This window comes from Lepisma saccharinum, chromosome 13 (assembly GCF_977018435.1).
Source record: "Lepisma saccharinum chromosome 13, izLepSacc3.1, whole genome shotgun sequence".
Classification (NCBI taxonomy): domain Eukaryota; kingdom Metazoa; phylum Arthropoda; class Insecta; order Zygentoma; family Lepismatidae; genus Lepisma; species Lepisma saccharinum.
The window spans coordinates 41,347,529-41,368,469 of record NC_139241.1 but is presented as its reverse complement, the minus strand read 5'-3'; positions in this window follow the sequence as shown (position 1 = coordinate 41,368,469).

The window sequence follows — 20,941 nt, the reverse complement described above, 5'->3', positions numbered from 1 at the left end:
AAGAGCGTGTTAATTTCGTACTGTGCGCAAGAGTGTTATTATTGGTTACTTGCCGTTACTTGTTTGTGTTATTGCAGTGTGTATGTGTGTTGTGTCAGTGAGAGGATTGGAATGCCAGCTGCACGGTTCACGTTACGAGGGGGGCTGATAAGTTCTCGGCCCGACCCAGAACGACTTTAGCTACAGGCATCAAAGTTTCAGGCTATTCAACGTATTCTCCCCGAAAGTCTACACACTTGGCACTTGGTGGATATCAGTTTGAACAACTCTTATAACACAGGTTAGTGCTCGTCTTGCAATATTTATATAAATGTCTGCATATGTCCATAAAAATAAGAGGACATTACAGGCCGCAAATGTCGGCATCACCGTCAGCGCCGCCCGCCACGCTTCTCCCGATCTCTCGGCTGAAGATCGAGATGGACGCACGGTATAATCTGCTCGCTTGGCACCCAGGGTGAGGTGAAAGGAAAGATTGAGGGATTAAAGTAGGAAGTAATCCAGAGGGCCGGATTAAAACAAGGGACAGAGGGCCGACGCTTTCACAAAGTGCACGTTGTTTGCACTAAAAATCTGTTTCTTGTAGTCTGTTAAACTAAAGCAACTTTTACAAAATTTAAATAAAGTTATATGACATAAAAGACCTTAAGTTGTGACCAGATGTCCGATTTGCACTCACCCAACGTTTCACGTTAACTCATTTCCTTCCCGGTTATTCTGCTGGGAAGAATAAATTAACGGGCTTTTAATTTTCATTTAGCGACTATGAAAAAATATAACCTCACTTGCTCTTTTTCCAAAATCAAATGAAAGATTTCACTTAAGTAAACTGCGTGAGAATATATGTTATTACATTTCGCCTGTTTCCGTGTTGTGAATGCAACTACTCATTTTTCACAATTATCAAACAAGAAGAAGAACAACAATATCGACAAGAACAACAATGAACTAGACTGAAAGACATGTCAAAACGTTAACAATCTCTTAATGATAAGAGAGTTTCGAACAGTTCATGAAGTATAATAAGGCACAAAACGGTCATCAGCTAAACCTGATTTTGAAGAAGAAGTCTGTGCAATTAACTTCGCGAAAATGGACCCAGCAATTTTTTTCTTACTTCTAAAATTAACGCACGTACTCTTTCCCTTGTACTAAACCTCTCATTCGTATAATTGCTCGCGTTTTTCTCCTTGAAGAACTGGATATATCATCTTGTAACAGAACTTGCCGGTAACATTTTAGTAAAGAAAAGCCACTTCAACCTTGGACAAGATGAAACATGTAGATGCCAAAACCTGTTCTTCAACAAGACCCATATATCAGAGCATTACATCTATGTAATTTAAGCTACCACCTCGGGATTTGCAGCGACTTATATCAACTCTCAGCAACACAATAACTGGTTTTCGATCGCCAGATAAGAAATCGGCGCGCGCAACCACATGAGCGGTTTCGCCTCGTCGGCTCATTAGCCAGAAATTTTCCGCAGTTTCTTCCAACCGCAAAAGCTAATCATCAGTCTAGCGAACACCGGTGAAGTGTGCAAAAAGGTACATTAAAGCCTAAAGGAAAGATCGTATTTTTTTTTTTTTTAAGGAAGAAAACGCAGTGTAGCTACTTGTAGTTCAAGTCAGTGGCGTATTCAGTCTGTTGGGAGGGGCGAATTTCAGTCGGGTACATCACTTCACCAAGAATCAATTCCAACGTACACTTGCACTGTATATAGGACTGTAAATAGGAACCAAGCTGACTTCCGTATTCTAGATATTAGCGTATTGTTTTGCAAAAATAGGGTCGAGCCGGTCTCCGTGGCGGAGTGGTTAGCACTAAACTAGAACTAAAGTGAATAAACGAAGAGACCAAAACCTATTATCTCAGGCGGTTTCGGGTTTGATCCCTTTTCGTGGCATATTGCACAGCGATTCGGATTCAAATTTAAACTGTATTTCCAATTTCCATCAGCCTACCATGAGTATAAAATAGACTTCAACCAAACTTTCTCTAGCCTGTTAAACTTGGTGATAAAAGACGGAACATTTAAGTCTTGAAAAATATTAGGCATAATAATGTATCAAAAAATGTGGCAGTTAAGAGGGGCAATCGCCCCTATCGCCCTCCCCGTAGATCCGCGTCTGGTTGAAGACAGTACAGTGTACATAATATTAAGTATAATTTGGGACAGACATTAAGGTGGGAACCTCCGAATATATCCCAACCTCCACCCGTGTACATTCGAGGGTATAAGCTGTGTCCCAGTGCCTTTGTAATAAACTGGGACGTCAATTGCTCAAATTACGGTTCCCCCGTTAATTGTTGCGCAGTTACTTTATTGTTGATTTCAGATTACAATAATACAGAAAATATAATAATAATATTAGTAGTACATTTGGTAAATTATTGATTTGGTTAATGTTCCATTATTAACTTATAGGTTACCATGATGATGTTGATGATAATGAGTAGTGTATTGTAGTGTCACTCTGGATACCAGAATGTATTTTGATTAGTGTTAGCCTGGGTTCCAGTCGAGTTTTATTTGTTCCTAGCTGATCGCCCGGCGTTGCCCGGGTATTTATTTATCCCAATCTTGTATAGACAGGAAAATAATAAATTCTAACTATAGCGTAAAATGTAACTAATTTTAAATGTCATCGTGAATGCCACCAATTAGCTTAGCGACTCCGAAAACTATGGATTCGACACTAATCTAGGTCATTTGTGGCATTTTACTTTCACCCTCTCTCACCCCCCATGCCGATAGGTAATAAACTTGGAGCTGAACTGCATGAGAGTGTCACGAAAACTATGGATTCCATTCGCAACACAGCCTGAATGTTAGACAACCCGAGAAACACTATCGTTGTGCGGACTGCATAGAGTCACGGATGTCTGCTTGTGCGGAATTTAATATCGGTGGTTCTCGATTATTTTTAAATGTCACCCCTTCCCACCCCACCCCTAGGGGTGCAAGGGATGTCTTACCCCCACAGTATTTATTTCCAAATTGCAAGTGATACGTGTACCAAGTTTGATTGAAATTGCTCCAGGCGTTCGAGAGTTATGTCGGAACAAACAAATATACACACCCACACACACACAAATATCCATTTTTATATGTATCGATATTCATTTATTATTCATTTAGGTTTAATCGTCGTTCTACTGTATTTAACTCCACCCCAAAGGCAAGGTGTGCCGCAGTCAATGGCTAGTCTCAGATCCTTTGTTGTTGTAATCGTGCTGGACGTATGTGAAATAATGATCTCTGAGTGTATCTGTTTAGCTGGTTGGGTATTTTAATTGAATTATGAGGGTGTATATGATTAAAATTCATGATTTAACTAATAACTACAAAATTAGATAACATATCTTGCAATAATTAATAATATGTAAATATAAGTATTTTATATAATGAAAGGCGAAAAAAGAAAAGAAATTAAAGGGATGTACGATATGTCATATGAGGTTATGTTCTTTGAGCTTGATGAAGTGAAGCTTGAGTTATGGAATTTATAAAATTCCATAGTTGATATAAAATTTGGGACAGACAGTGCAGCCAACAATTTCGTAAGTATGAACTTTATATTTCGTACACACAGTGGCGGCGATTGGGTTCCAAAACTGGGGGGGCAGGTGCTTAAACTGGGGGGGGCACAGTTTATTTTCCCTTGGTAGATAAGGTTTAGCATAGTGCGGGGTAAAAGTGGCAAAAAGAACCCCCCTCCTCTTCCTCACTAATCGCCGCCACTGAGAACAGATTATCTTCTATTTATCAGTTTCCCATATTTTTTCTGACAATCTGCGGAAAATGAGGTTATATTTCCCATCAACTCTTTCGAGACGAGATTTAGTGTTCGAGAAGCGTGATCTGGTTTCAGACTTGGCTACACTTGCATGATATTCGAAAACCAAAATAGCTTTACCAATCAGACATACCAAGCTGATCTACGCCGGGTTTTATATTATATATTTTATTGATCGTAATTGCTAAAGTTCATACATTACTGGTAAGTGCCGTGCATTTGCATTATTTGCAAAATTACACGTTTGACTGTGTCGATTGGTGAACGAAAGGCGCAGAAACCAAGATTGCAAAAGGTCCGGGAATTTTAAATGAATTCAATTCCGGTCTAGGAGAGAAAATCAGCGAGAGTAAATGGGTTCTGGACCGTAAGGAACCGATTTATCTGTAAAGTATTTCAATTCGGTCCAGGAACCTTTTTTACCAGATGATTTTAAATACGGTCCAGGAACCTTTTTTTTTCCATTGAAACAATTCGCAACTTGGACCGAAATTAAATTGTTCGAGAGAAAAGATTCCGGTCCTGCAGAGCAACCCAATAGAACCCATTAGAATTTATGAGTTCCTGGACCATTAAAAACCCTGGCAGAAACCTCTATTTCATTAATTTTGATTGATTCATCCGTTTTATTTTACTTCGTTTTTCTGCCACTAATCGCGAAGATGAGGATGAGTTTACGATTACATTGATAAAGGGACACTAACAAAGCACACCCATGTTCAGGTCGGGAATCGAACACGGGACTCTCATGCATCTAGAGTTCCGTATGCATAACCCGCAGAGGAAGGCAACGTATGGAATCAAAATCGATATTGAATTGAACAAGACAACGGTATTCGGATCAAATTCAATACCGCCATTAACAAAGTTCATTTGGTCGGTAATTAAATGCGACTGAAACTAATCCTGGGAGATTATTGCAAAAGCTGTTTTGCAAGCGAAACGTACTTCTGTCCATTTGCTTTGTGTAAACAGTTCGATTGAATTCTCCTATTTTGGAACTTACAGCTTGTTTTGTTTAGCCGTTTAAGTATACACATTCTCTCTCCTGTTTTTTTCAATTAAATAAAGCTGTACACTAGGGTGGAACGAAAATATAATATTATTTTTTTAAAAAAATTCTAATAGTGCGGAAAAGTTGCCTTTTGATGTAAAAACGACCAAAATAAAATTTGATGGTGATCGGAGCAAGTCTTGAGGTGCCGCAAGTACGACAAAGTTTCATAAATTTGAATCTTTTTCGCTCTATTTCAACCTATTTCTCTACTTTCTTATTTGCGCTATAAAAGCCAAAATCAAAAAGTTAGTACTTTTTATGCCTTTTTATTAATAGAACAAACGTTTTTTGGGGGTTTTAAATTTAATATTTTATTAATTATTTTTATCCTCACCATAAATTGCGTAGTGGTAACATCGTCGTTTCGTAATCAAGGGGCCCCGGGTTCCATACCCAGTGGAGATACATACTGGTTCGGATGCAATTTTAAATTGTAGGTCCAGTCCCTAATAGCCTATCTGAGCATGATGTGGACTTAATAATAAACAAACTCAAACAATACGAAAAAGTGTAAGAAAATAAATTGATTCTTACTGATACGTACAACTTACCCGAATATTTGAAGTTGGGATGCTACCGAGTCGAAACGAGTTTCAATCTTGTCCGAAACTAGAACGAGAAGGAAAAAATATCTTTAAATCGAGACTTACTCCCTATGTACTACTAGTACTATGTTACCATTCAGACGTATAAAAATTTTCGATTAAGTTAGCTTAATGCTACCTGTTACTGGGCCTTGTTAAGTTTCTCCGGCTTTTAATCAATATAAATGACTTTTGCTCTCTTACTGGCAAACAATGAAGTTTATACTTCCGTGCCGGAGTAGTTAGCATAGCGCGATACGATGTCATGGGTTCCGGGTTCGAATCCCGTCCGGGCATGGGTGTTCTTTCTGAGCGTCCCTTCATCAATTTCATAATATCACTTAAACTCATTTTCGCGATTAGTCAAACGTGGCAGAAAAGCAAAATCAAGCAATGAATAAATGGCATACTATGAGACCACCTCAGACGTCTGTAAAAGTATAGACCAATGACCTAATCCACGCCTCTCGTTCAGCTCTAAATTTTACTACCACTGATATTCTTTCTATATACTTCACTCTTTAAAGGAAACATTCAAGATAATTACATTGAACAAAATTTCTCGAATTGCAGTTGTCAACGTTCCACAAGACCAAATAAACCTCTTTGGATCAGAATACATGCACTTATTATTGTTTGTAATATGTATTATTGTTTGGAATAAATATATCCTTACATCTTATTGTTACTTATTTCACAGAAGTTATGGCAGTTCTCTGAAGGCAAAAATACATATTTCACACTTTCTGGATTCACCACCAGACATGGAAAAATTTATTGGGAACTGTACGTTTAATTTATGTAAAGTTTGGTATAATTATTTCTCTCCTTTTCATACTTTGAGCAATCATGGACGTCCGGAAGGGGGGACAAGGAGGGCCGCGGCCCCCCTGGAAAATAAATGTCCACCTAAAAATTATATATTTCACACATAATTTCATTGCAGCCTCAGTAATTTATGTCGTTGGAGGAATATGATAATTACAGACTGAAATAGTGTTTTTTGAGAGGGCATCACTATTCTGGGGGAAAATGTGCCTCCTTTTCTCCCCTGGAAAAAAATTACCTTGCTTATCCCTACCTGGAAAATATACTGCTGACGTCCATGTGAGCAATCCAATATTATAAGTTGCACGTCTATACTTTCCCAGTCACATTCACATCAGTTATTGTCCGTTATTCCCATTTTGTATAAATTATATTTAGTACATAAATGTCCTGATCTCAGTTAATTGTAATTTGTTAATTATACTAACATTTATTCCAGCACTGACATAATGAAACCATGGTTCGTGTTGCTTGAGTCGATTCACCAACTGTTACAAGCTCTCAAGTTGACACCAAACAAACCACTCCGATTTTTTCCACTCTATATTAGCAGTGGCGGCGATTGGGTTCCAAAACTAGGGGACAAGGTGCCAAAACTGTGGGGGAGGGCAAAGACAGTTTACTTTCCCTCGTAGATAAGGTTTAGCATAGTGCGGGGGCAAAAGTGGGGGAGGGCAACCGCCCCCTCGCCCCCCGCCGCCACTGTATATTAAAATAAGGATAACTGCATAATGTTTGAAAGAGTTGTCATTGTAATTTCACATGCATCATGTGAATTACCTAAAATATTAAAATTTGCTTTAATTCAAAAAATTGGATAATTTTTCCAGTTTTTTTGTACAGTTAGGACTATTTGAATACGAAATTGATAAAGATTCGTGTTTGAGGTTTTAAGCGCCTGGAATATACTTAAAACATCTGTCAATATTAAGATCTTTGTCGAATTTAATTTTTTAACATTACTAAACCTTTCTAAAAGTTTATCCAGTGAATATTGAAAAGTCTTGTGGAAGTCGAAATAATAATTCAACTTTCTGTTGAGGATCACAAAGGTGTATACAGAATTTTCCATCTGCTGGGGGTGGGGGGGCGCTTCGTGTTTAGGGGGTTTAAGGGTAAATTTAGATCTAAAATGACCACAAATTGAGTCTCTGTGAAAAGTTTAAGGTGTGTTGAGGAATTTTGGGGGGATGTTGGGGTGTGTGGATGAATCACTGGATGATCATACACTGAACATATGACTCTTCTCTCACTTTTAGATTCTTCTGTGTATACGAAAGAAAACTTTTGCATTGAAAGTTCAATATCTCGATAAGGACTGTTTATACATACCATTGTTGAGTTTTGAACTCAACATTACCATGGCAACACTCCCTACAGCAATTTTTCATGATTGCGTCTGCAAAATCTGGAAACCATGCTAGATCATCAACTGTCATGATTTAGCAGGATTCAAACATGATTAGTGCCCAGCTCACAATCAGATATCCCTCGTATCTTTGCGGCAGACACGGAAAAACAGAAGTTGGACCGTTCTTGAAAATGTTCGCCAAGATCGCCATTTTCGCCAGTCTTTACTGCCTGATGCGCAAAGCGAACGCGGCTGTTCGATCAGATTGTTAGTAGACGCTGCCATCTTCCACGATGAGTTTGCTGCTTAGGACAGCAACTGCCCTTGCACATCTTTTCCGAACACCACGCAAGCCTTACGTGGCTTCAGCGTTGCTGAAAATGGTAACGAAACACCTTATCTCCCCTGACCAGAACCAGTTGTTTCGAGCACCGAGTAGACTTCTGCACCAGTCTCAGATCCACAACCGTTTCTGCGACGACAGTTGCGAACTCCAGTCTGGAGATGGCCCAGAACTTCAGGACAGCTTTCCAGAAGAAATCTTGAAAACCGAAGATGAAATTGTGGACAGGCGCATGGATGGGTTGCTGGTTTACTCCGATGATCTCAAACTACCCTCGGAAGTTGTCAAGAAATTCCAGCTTGAAGCCCCTTGTGCTGATCGAGAAACAATTGAATCTGGATAGTCCCGCTCAGCAAGACACGCTATTGGCCGCAAATAAATCATTCTAGGAGCTAGTCGAGCAAGATGCAGCAAAGAAGACACGAGGCTTGTGAACAGCAGAAACTGGCATTGTAGGTCTCCCCCTAGTGCTCTTTATGGTAAGTTAGTTTCTTGAAGAAATAAAACAAACATCCCCAACTGACTTTGAGAAAGCATTTGATCATTGCGCGTATATTTTGACAATATGTGCAAAGTTTTTCTCAGAGTACTTAGATTCCATCTGGCGTGCAGAATGACGTTTTTATCTTTGGAGGAGACTCGCAACTCGATTCGCTGTAAGGTAGCGAGCCTATAAACTGCTGAAAATATGATGAATTGATGAAAGGAAACTCACAAATAACACCCATTTCCAGGCTAGGATTCGAACCCGGGATAGCTGGCGTTGAAGCGCGCTGTTCTAACCACCCCGCCACAGAAGTTGGCACCGAAACTTGTATGTCACTGAATCAGAAATTACTGCTTTCAAACTTAATAACCAATTCTTTTCGCCAACAGCGTGTTCTAAAAAAGAGAGAAAAAAAACAACTAATAGAGAATGTCATGGCGCCCCTGTCAAATTATTTGCGCCCTATTAAATCAATATTGTTTTCAGATTGCAATACATTTGGATCTAAAAAAATTTATTGCTAGCTTCGCTCACAATTTCATTGTTTTCTATAATGTATTGTAAATTACCAGAGAGAGAGAAGTGAGAACATGTACTTCAGACTGTTGCTGATAAACAGTTTTGTCTTAAATGCATGAACAATTGTTTGGAGGAAAGCAGAGCGCACATTTTAGAGATAATTTATACATTTTCTTTTGCTGTTGGTTTCTTATGAGGCGGATGAATTCATTTTGTAATGTATTGAGAAAACATGTTATGTACATAGAAATTTTAAATGCGTACACAATTTAGTGTTAACATGTTGCATGTGTATTTTTTCATTTTACGGCGCTCCATGTTGCATATGTGTAAAACATATTTTGTACATGTAAGTTATACATGTTATAGGCTATACAAAAAATGGGTTATATTCGTCATGCATTTTTTGTGTTTCAAAAATTCAGTTTGTGTACTTGATTTCCATTATTAGCTAATGTGACATTGAAGATGTTGAAAACATATTTCAATCAAATGCTTTAGCACAAACTTCTACTCACTTTTTGCATGATAATGATAATAATGGATAATAGCGTTTTTGATACTACTACACATTTCCATTATAATTAATACTATTTATTGGCACGACTATCCTGGCACTTGCCCCCACCCAGACAAATGTTCGTGGTTGCGCCTCTGTCAGGTAGAATTATATTGTACTTTTGACAAGTCTCTTTTGAGACGTTCATTTAGAAAGCCCCCTTTACCGTCGCCGATTCGAACACAAATAGTGCCAAACATTTGTGCATCGTTTGTGCACGAACGTGCACACAAAAGTTTCGTTTGTGTACAAACAAAAAAACACCAAAATTAGCAAGTCATTTTGGCGGGCTGTCTAAATGCTAGCCCCCCCACCTTCTCGGATTTTCACCAAAATGGTGCCAAACGTCAGTGCATCGTGCACAAACGATTCACTAGGGTTTGGCACCATGTTGGTGAAAATCGGAGAAGGTTGGGGGGTGGGGGGCTTTCACCTTACAATATTTAGGTGGTCTTCTCTACTCTGCAGTGCTGGAAAAATTACTACCTTTATTATTGTTTTACGTACACATTTTTGAGTATGTGAAAGGCAAGGTGATACCCCCCAAAAGGCTTGCTCATCTCCGCTATATACATATACCGTCAGGTGCATGTAGTCAGCAAAGGCGTCGCCAGAAACATTTGTACAGGGAGGCAGGCTACTGATAAAACTTGATTAGTAGAAATAATAATGATAATTATTATCAGCAATGTTATAATTGTTATTTTACAATAACTATTGTAAGTTATTAAAAATAAACAAATTTTAATCCAAATTTATTGTTATTATTATTGATTGATTTGGTGTTTTAAGTCCACTTTATGTACAGTAAGGATAATCGGGAGTGGACCTACAGTTTAAAGTGGGATCCGAACCACTATGTGCCTCCAACAGGTTCTAACCCGGGACCTCTTGATTACAAGGCAATGACGCTACCACTGCGCCATCGGGGAGGCCCTGTTATTATTATTATTATTATATAAGTGGAGAGACTTCGCTATTCGGTCCACCGTATGAGTGAATATCCAACACAACTGTTACCCATTATTTTTCTTACGTTTCTTACTGTACACTGAAATTCATAGTTATTATATTTTGTTATTAACTTTTACACATTCCTTTAAAAGCAAGGCTTAAAAAGTTAGGGCCAATTTTTTCTCGAAGTTTATATTGTGTGAACTCTCACAAAGAAAACTATGCATTTTTAGAGGTGTGGATCCATTCATTCTTTGAATTAAGTGAGAATATAAAAACATTAACCTGGTTCCTCTATTATGCACTAAACGTTTTTCGATCTAATGATTAATCCTGCTAAGGAAGTAAAATTAATTATCACTAAACAATATTTAAATTTGATATTTGTAGGATTTCGGGGGAGGGGGCTTCAGTCCCCTTAGCCCTCCCCCTGGCTACGTGCCTGCATGTAGCGTAGCTTTTAATGGACCAATTTGCCTTTCACATGTAAACAAGGCACGCACGATAGCTCAATTGCACTTTCATCCGAAGTTTCTAGTATCTGTTACAAGATCCGGAGGGAGTTTATCTCAGTAGTTAAGGCACCGACTTCATAATAATTCCTTCCCTCCGCTTAATTTTCGAAGCCTGGCCACGTATTCCAATGCCATCTAAAAATAATATTTCTTGTAATCCCGCTCTAGACTGGCCGGCCTTGGGGACACACTCGCGGTCAGGGTGTGGTTGAAGCTGGTCGCCAGGTAGAGACACTGTTGCCATCTACCGGGGAAACTTTGCTGCCTAAGGAACCATCAGGAATAAACAATATAATAGTTCATTTCAAGAGAGAGAGAGAGAGAGAGAGAGAGAGAGAGAGAGAGAGAAAGAAGAGAAGAGAACCACCTAGTTACTTTCACTGTTCATAACTTTAAAAAATGTTCAGTTAGTTTTTATTCGAACAGAATAACGAAGAAATAAAATTCGTTAAATGGAAAAAATTGAGTATAAAATAGTTCATGCGCTTCTCTCTCAAATAACAAAATAGAATAACTGTGCATTTCGGTACACTGTTTGAAATGTAAAAATAATAACGGAAAGCAGTTGTGCTGGATAAACCAAAGAATATATGTTTTCACAGTTTTCAAAATTCTAAGAAATAGTTTTATATCAAAGGTCAGACAACACTTGGTGGATCAAGTACAAAAGTCGATTTGAAATAAATTTTGTTTGATTGTATTATTTTCTAATAGTTTTTATCCTATAATAATAATCATAGGCATACTAATAATTATTATTAATATTCAAGATTTATCAATTGCCTGACGGCCCCTACAAAAATCTCAGGTTACGACTATGCATTAAGATAAGGTTTTTGGAGCTATGTTCAATAAAATTGTTTTGCCAAGCAAACTGGCTACGCAACTGTACATAGGTTAAAGAAATACAGTAGCTCTTTAAAATAATAAAGCGAAAGGTTTAAAAAATACAAAAAAAAACTGTATATATTCTTGGTTTTACTGAGAGACTCTACCATATTGTACGTTCTTGATGTTACGATAATTTAATAAAATAATTTCCTATTAAACAGTCTCTTCATGCTAATTTATTCATTATTGTGAAATAAAGTACACAACAAAACAGACATGCCAATTGGGTATCTTGAAGAGAAATGCATTATTTGAACATTCAGAAGGATTTATTTCTTACCTATTTACAGGTGACGCCATTAGTTTTCCAGTACCAACAAATCAGAATCAAGGTTTTTAGAGTGGGACACCCTGAATAATGAACAATGGCGGTTTACTTCAATCGCACAATGTTATGTGTCCATTTGTAACAATGTAGAAGGAACCTTGCCTTCAGAAACAAGTAGCAATCTTTTTTATCCTCAAGTTTCTATTTTATATGCATAACACATCCCAACAGCTTATTACGCATTATATATAATTGGTCCATCCAGGATCTCACTACACGTTTGTCTTTTTTTTCTATTCGTATCCTTCATTCTTCGCAGAAGAGGATTGAAAGCAGTCAAAAAAAAAGAACTTGGGACAGCTTTCCTAAAAGCCCTTGAACTTCTCACAAGTTGACACGTAAGGATTTGCGAAACTTTTCTCTGATAGCTATGATTACAAGTAAGAGTATAGGTTGCAGAACATGATGTCTAACTCTCAAAGATCAGTGTTACAAATCATGACAATTTCTAACTAAAACGATGTCCTTTCGGGAAGCGTTAATGGGAATCAATGAAGCATTTTTAGCAAGCGTTCGATATTTTCATACACGGAAATGCAGAAGTACGTTTTCGAAAACAAATAGAGAATGATTAATTTGTTGATAATATAGGTAGAAAACAAGACGTCTGTGTTTTCCTGGGTACAAATCAATTGTTATATCAGCTCCAAATAGAAAACGGACAGGGATAGAATGTTTTGAACAGCAAGAAGTATATTTTTATACATGGAAATAAAATGGCATAGGAAGCAGATAAGTGGTTAACAGAAGTCAGCAGAAAAATAAAGGGAGAAGCCGAAAAATGCTCTAATTCCAACAGGGGAGCAAGTTTTTTGAAAAACTTTTTTGACATATGTAAAGGTGTTATATCCTTTAATAATCAGATAGATCATATCTATATATAAGGAAACCTAGAAAATAATAATAGGCCTATGCTCATCATCGTTCAGTAATAACTAGGGAGGACCATATACTAAATTAGTTATTGCGATATATCGTCACGTTCAAACCGAGCATGACCCAATTTAATTCAATTTGCTACATCACACGAGTTGCATCAAACACAGAAAAATAGCAGATTTAAATCTTGACTGAGTATAAAGATTTAGCGCAGAATAGTTTATCTTTAATAGCGTTACAATTTTAACGAAAATCATAATTTTGTACATGAAAACAATGTTTCTCGAATTTAAAAAAATACGAGCAATTTGCGAATAGTGCTTTGAAGAAAGCTGAAATTGATGAAAGGGCTCGTACAAATAAATTCCCATGCCAAAGTCAGGATTTCTGTCGCTAGTCTATCACTCAACGTGCCAAGGTGGCAAAGTACAAGTGAAGTGATTGGATAGAGTAGAAATAAAGATATTGCTGCAATTGTACGGGCATCTATGGTGATGGAGATTGGCGCTCTGGTACTATTATGATGAAGGAAACAATTATATTGTAACTTTACTGTTGCCCACATTTTTTCTTCCAACAGTCATTTACGTATGTGCAACTCAAAGAGCGAAGAAAGTGATCCCCCGCCCCAAGTTTGCTTAGTTTGTTAAGCCAGAAGCAGGGAACTAAAGGGGGAAAATACATTTATTTATCATTGTTGCTTATGTGTTTGTGTTTATATTGCGTTATAGTTGTGATGTGTTTGTGTGTGTCTTGTGTAGTAGTTGTGCTGTCTAATGTGTTTGTGTTCATCCTGTGTAGTAATTGTGCTGTCTAATGTGTTTGTGTTTGTCTTGTGTGGTAGTTCCTCCATTCATATTGGGGGTTAGGCGTAGAGCTGACAACTCTGCACTGTAAAAAAAAATGTCAAGAAACAGCAATATAAGGCCATGGATGTTCCCAAGGTAAAATATTCCGGATGTAAAATAGTCCCCCGTTCGGATCTCCGGGTGGGGACTACTTTGGGAGGTCCCTGGACTAAGGATAAGATCTACGTTAGGAATAAGGATATTAAATTAGGCACCTGGAATGTTCTGAGCCTTTACCGGCCTGGGGCATTTCAGTGTACAGTTAATGAGATAGTTAAGTATAAATTAGATGTAGTAGCTGTCCAGGAAGTTAGGTGGCCAGGAGAAGGGAATTGTAAAACTAAAAATTATACTATTTTCTATGGTGGTACTGAAAATCATAATTTGGAACAGGCTTTTTCATAAATAATAGAATTATATCGGCTCTTAAAACAGTAGAATTTATTAATGATAGGATATCATATGCAGTTTTACAGGGTAGGTGGTGTAAAATTATTTTAATAAACATACATGCACCAACGGAAGATAAAGATCATAATACTAAATATGATTTTTATACAGAGTTAGAATAGGTCTTCGATAAATTTTCTCAGTATGATATGAAAATTCTGTTAGGTGACTGTAATGCACAGATTGGAAAAGAAGAGACATTTAAACCCACGATTGGTAAAGAAAGTCTTCATGAATTAAGTAATGATAATGGTATAAGATTGATTACTTTTGCAACCTCAAAGAATTTAATTGTGAAAAGTACCACTTTTAAACATAAAGATATCCATAAATATACCTGGTCTTCTCCAGATGGTAAAACTCATAATCAGATAGATCATATTCTCATTGATAAGAGAAGGCATACTAGTATAATTGACGTTCGTACACATAGAGGTGCTGACTGTGCCTGTGACCATTATTTAGTAATTGCTAAATTAAGAGAAAGACTCTCAGTGATAAATCATAAGCAACAAAATCTAAAAGTTATAAAATTTGATACAGGAAAGTTTAGCGATAAAGATTACCAAATTAAACTGTCAAATAGATTTGATGTTTTGCAGGATTTAAATGATGATGAAAATATAAATGAAAAAGACGTAAATGAGAATTGGGAGCACATACGTAATGCAATAGAATCAGCAGCTAAAGAAAGTATAGGATACCATAAACCGAGAAAAAGTAAGCCATGGTTTGATAATGAATGTCATAATCTAATAGAAATAAGAAATCAGGCTAGACTTAGGTGGTTAAATAACTCTGATGATACAAATCTAAACAATTATAATAGAATAAAGCGAGAAGTTAACCGCACGTTTAGAAGTAAAAAAAAAAAGATTACTTGAAAAGCAAAATTAAGGAAATTGAAACAAACAGCAAAAATAAAAATATCAGAGATTTATATAAAGGTGTAAATGAGTTTAGAAAGGGGTGGCAACCTAAAGTAAACTTGATAAAAGATAAAGACGGTGATTTTCTAGCTGACCCAAGCGATATTCTAAATAGATGGAAGAACTACTTTAATGACCTTTTAAATGTTCATGTAGGAGATAAATCAGAAGTAAATGAAGTACACACAGCAGAACCTTTAGTTCCAGAACCTAACTTGACTGAAGTTAAAGATGCTATTAAAAGGCTAAAGAATAACAAAGCACCTGGCATTTATTTAATACCAGCTGAGTTAATTAAATATGGTGGAAATTCATTAATATGTCAAATTCATAAATTAATTTGTTTAATATGGAATAAGGAACAAATCCCTCAACAGTGGAAAGAATCCATAATTGTTCCTGTGTTTAAAAAAGGTGATAAAATCAACTGCAATAATTACCGTGGAATTTCTCTACTCTCAACAACATATAAAATATTGTCTAACATTCTTTTAACAAGACTAACCCCATATGCTAATGAAATTATAGGTGATTATCAATGTGGATTTAAACGTAACAGATCAACTACAGATCAAATTTTTCACATCAGACAGACACTTGAAAAAAAGTGGGAATATAATCAAAATGTCCATCAGCTATTCATTGATTTCAAAAAAGCATATGATTCGGTCAAAAGAGATAAATTATATAATATATTAGTAGAGTTTGGAATACCTAAGAAGCTTGTTAGTATGATAAAAATATGCACCAGTGAAACAGAAAGTAAAATTCGTGTAGGTATTAATATGTCTGACAAATTTACAATTCATGATGGGTTAAAACAAGGAGATGCATTATCGCCATTGCTCTTTAATTTTGCCTTAGAATATGCAGTTAGGAAGGTAAAATAAACTAAAGAAGGACTAAAATTAAATGGTGTGACTCAGTTGTTAGCATATGCAGATGATGTAGACTTACTGGGGGATGATGTGAATACAATTAAGAATAATGCTAAAATATTTTTCAAAACTGCTAAAGAGATAGGTTTGGAAGTTAACAAAGAGAAAACTAAATATATGCTTACAGGCCGAAACCAAGTGTTAGGTAAAATCAAAATCTAATTATTGATAACAACTCGTTTGAACCAGTTTCCAAATTCAAATACTTAGGAGTAATATTAACAAATGAAAATTATATTAAAGAGGAAATAAAAAGTAGGCTTAATTCAGGAAATGCATTTTACTTCTCTCTTCATGAACTTTTGTCTTCTCGTTTAATATCTAAGAAACTAAAAGTTAAAATATACAAAACCGTAATTTTGCCTGTAGTATTATATGGATGTGAAACTTGGTCCCTTACATTGAAAGGGGAACATAAATTGAGAGTATTTGAAAATAAGATCCTTAGGAAAATCTTTGGACCTAAAAGGGATGAGGAGACAGGTGAGTGGAGAAGGTTACATAATTTAGAACTACATAATTTGTATTCATGTCCAGATATTATTAGAATAATTAAATCAAGAAGACTTAGGTGGGCAGGCCGTGTGGCACGAATGGGAGAGGAAAGAGGAGTTTACAGGATTCTTGTTGGGAAACCAGATGGTAAGAGACCTGTAGGAAGACCAAGACGAAGATGGAGGGACAACGTTGAGATGGACCTACGGGAAATCGGTAGGGTTGGAAAAGAGTATATAGAACTTGCTCAAGATAGGGAAAGATGGATGGCCTGTGTTGCTGCAGCCATGAACCTTCGGGTTTAAGAAGGCTAGGGAGTTAGTTAGTAAAGGTGTTTCGATCTTATAATTATTATAGGTAAAGGCGAGTATATGCTCTTCTTTAACTAATAATTCAACTCATGACCATCAAATTGGCACGTCGGAGCACAATCTCATGTGTTCGGGGTTTAAGAGAATGAAAAATCTCGTTGTAGAGTTGGTCTTTGTAATCCATGTAATACAAACTGACACAGGCCCGTAGCCAGGCAGGGGTCAGGAGGGGCTGAGCCCCCCTGAAACTGCCGTCAGCCCCCTTGGCACTGCCATCAGCCTCCCTTGACATTAGGTAAACTATTTTGCATAATTTGTTTGCAGTGAAGAGTGAAAATGTAGACAGCTCACAAGTTTAAAGATAAATTCACAGAATATGAACAGCATCTATTATTCGCCCATTTTGTTTATTAGCAGAAGTAGCTGCAAGTATTTAGAATATTCTCTATATAGACTTCAGAAAGTTCTTTCATAGGGGAGCTTCTTTATCTGTACCTTCACTGTCCCTGTTGCGACCTCCCGTTTAGACTCTGTGACTTTGATGTCATCATGCAAGTTCCCTCCGCATCTGCGTCAAAGATCAACAACAGCTCCCAAGTTTTGGGAATGAAGGGGAGTTTAATTGCTCGGCCAGGGATGGAATATACTGTAGGCACTGTGATTGAATAGTGTGCATTTTTTGTGTGTGATATAAATATCTATCTTCTAAAGTACATGTAGTATGGAGTGTGTAAGGGATGATTTAAGTATCAGTCAATTAACACTTCAAGAGATGTTTTAAGAGATGTAGAAAGATGTAGCATTTATGTAGTTATATGATATTTATAAATTTTATATAACTTAACACACACATAATTTACCTTAATTCAATACTGTTAATTTTTTGACAAATGGACTTCGTTTACGAAGCCACCCGGATACGTGAGCCCCCCCCTGGAGATCATTTCTAGCTACGGGCCTGAACTGACAGTATTTGCTCGAAAGGTCAGGGATGACACACAAGTACCCCCGGAGAGAGGTCGGTCTGACGCTCGAACTAGGCAACGCAGCCTGGTTATAGCTGCCACACAGTGCGCGGAAATCAGCGACTTTTGTCCCGCTCTCGCTTTGCTTTCTTCCATACGTGGCACCAGCGCAATTCTGCCCAGCCGCCTATTTTCATGGCCGTGCGTTTAGATTGATTGATTTGGTTTATTTTACTTCGCATTTCTGCAACTTTTGGCTAATCGCGAAGATGAGGATGAGTACTTATTTGATGAAATTGATGAATGGATTTGAACCCGGGACCCCTGGGTTGTGATAACGACTCCGCCTCGGAGGCCGGCCCTGATTAATAGAGCCCGGACATTCCCTCAAATGCTTATTTTGTTCCTGTGATCAGATTCGTGTGTTTTCACTACAGAAGTAGGTAGGTTTTAGGGTAATGCAATCATTATAAGTAAATTCTATAGTGCAATTGCCTGTTTTGGTTATTAGAGCCTGTAAGTGCCTAAAATGTTTCAAAAGATGGAGGAAATAATGTTACAACTGGGAAAAGTATGTTTTTGTGCCATTTTTGTTTAGAAGAGGGGGCGGGGGGACGTGCTGTTCGCATTAATACAAGGTTAGTCAAGCAGACAAACTGTTAAGAATAAGGCTGAGTACACTAACAATAGCAGTGAGCCTAAGCAGTTTTGTACTTTTTATGTTAGCAAACATGAAAGCCTAAAGTACCTAATATATGTGTATTATATTCCGCAATTTTCTTCTGACCAAAATAATTTGAGTAAATAATTCGGAATAAAGGGGGGACAAGGGGAATGTTCTATTTTTGGGGGAGTGCGTCATAGGCCTTGGGGGAGATGGGCACCCCTGCCCCACATAGATACCAGATTCAGGAAACATAGAAATAATAAATATTCAATAAACATGAGAATAAAGAGCGGTCGCCATCTTGACGTCACCTTCAATGTGCACGTGGTAACTGAAGCAAAAATAGCAAAAAAACAAACGAAGATTCCAGGTTTGAAATCCGACCTAAGTATGACTGTTTCTTTGTGAATGCTCTATGATCGTGAATACAGAGCAATTCTTGATATTTTTTTTTCTGTTTTCAAACATGAATAAATAACGTGTAACTACATAATACTATTTCCGTTAAATCAAAAGTTGTACCTACAATCCTCTGCACGCATTATGACATCACAGCTGATAATGTTGAGGAAGTAATATATTTTGGATGAGAGAATTTGAATTTGAGACCTTTCTATATTCACAAAATCGAAAGTGAATGCCTATTTTATGCCTTTTTATTTTTAGTGACTGTTATCATGTTCATTTTCTACATTTTAGTGCTTTTTTGCCTGCCTATTTGGTCAGTTTTTAGTGCCTACAAATTTGACCTCTATTGACAATGCACCACAACACCTTCACAGAAAGGAACTCTTGGAAGTGCGGCATTGATTTAGGAACAGCGACATTGTGAACACGGATCTGCACAAGTTGATCAGTGGTGAATTAATACATATCGTAACGAACCTTAAAGTTCGTGGGATCTTAAAAGTATCTAGCCGGTTAACCAGTTAGCTGATGGGGTGATGTAAACTACTCATCATTCATCCTCTTGATGAGATCACTCGTCATTGACATGACGAGTTATTGCTTGGCATGCGAAAGGTACAAATAACACAAAGGAATTAAACTACTGAAAAGACAATGGCAACTCGTTGGATTTTGTGAACCATTGAACCTGTATCATGGCTGGGTGTAGGATAATTACCTGTCTAACTGAAGTCTCTGAGCTGAATCGAAAATAGCGAAGTCCTCTGTAAGCTTCTCTCCTATTTGTTGACCAAAGCGTGCTTCCACTATCGACCTCCTGTCTTGCTGACCTCCTCTCTCTACCAACTCAATTCCCAAAGTCCAGTCACTTCCCAGCTTGTCTCACCTCTATCTTCCCTGGCCATCGAGCTCTTCCTCGATGCCGAATCGCCGAATCGTGTTTATTATAATTGCTACCATGCAAACCGCTGACACCAAACCCAGAAGTGTTACCTATTTCCTGAATGCTCAGGAGGTTTGCATGGCACAACACAACGCATTGTAAACATGCCTAAGAGGCTTGAGACAGCTGAGAAAAACAAGTGAATGCCCTGGTCAACATGAAGCGTTCAGAGATACTTAATAAAATAAACATACAATCTTAGGAATTGATACGTTCGCGCCTCCTAGGAAAAATTTTCTCCTTTGAAAATTTAAAAGTCAAATCGCAAAGCTTGACATGACTCAGGTTCGCCAATTCCATATATTTTCTTAAAAAAAACAAATATACAAAAAAAAAATCCACCATAACTGTCTGTTGTTTGCCGTATCCCGAAAGAAAAAAAAAATTTTATTCCCTAACCTCTAAAATGAATAATACCCTTAATACTAACAAATTCGTATGTTTATACGATGTAAAAAACAATAATATATACTATTATAGGACTAGAAATCACAAAAGTCGTGTCGTTAACTGATAAAACTCTTAATGTAGCACATGTGCGTGCACGTAATGTATATTATGTATAATTGCTCATCAACCTGCTCCTAGTCAAGAGTCTGTGATGTCTCGTCACGCGGTAACGACTCTGTGTGTTCCGCGAGGCAAGCGGTTGGAGCGTCGTGCTAGATGGAACAGAATTCACAATGTTTATGTATATTTCCACTTGATATAGGCTCTTCAAACAAATAGAAAAACCTTAAAAAGGTGCACAAGTAAGTACACGTAAGTAAGCATGTAAAACATTGTCACTTCTCACTGTTTTGTCCGTGTGAAAGCCTGATGATATCAAAGTGCGTATGTTTTACAAACTACGTAGCACTGCACTCCTAACCTCACCAAATATATAAAC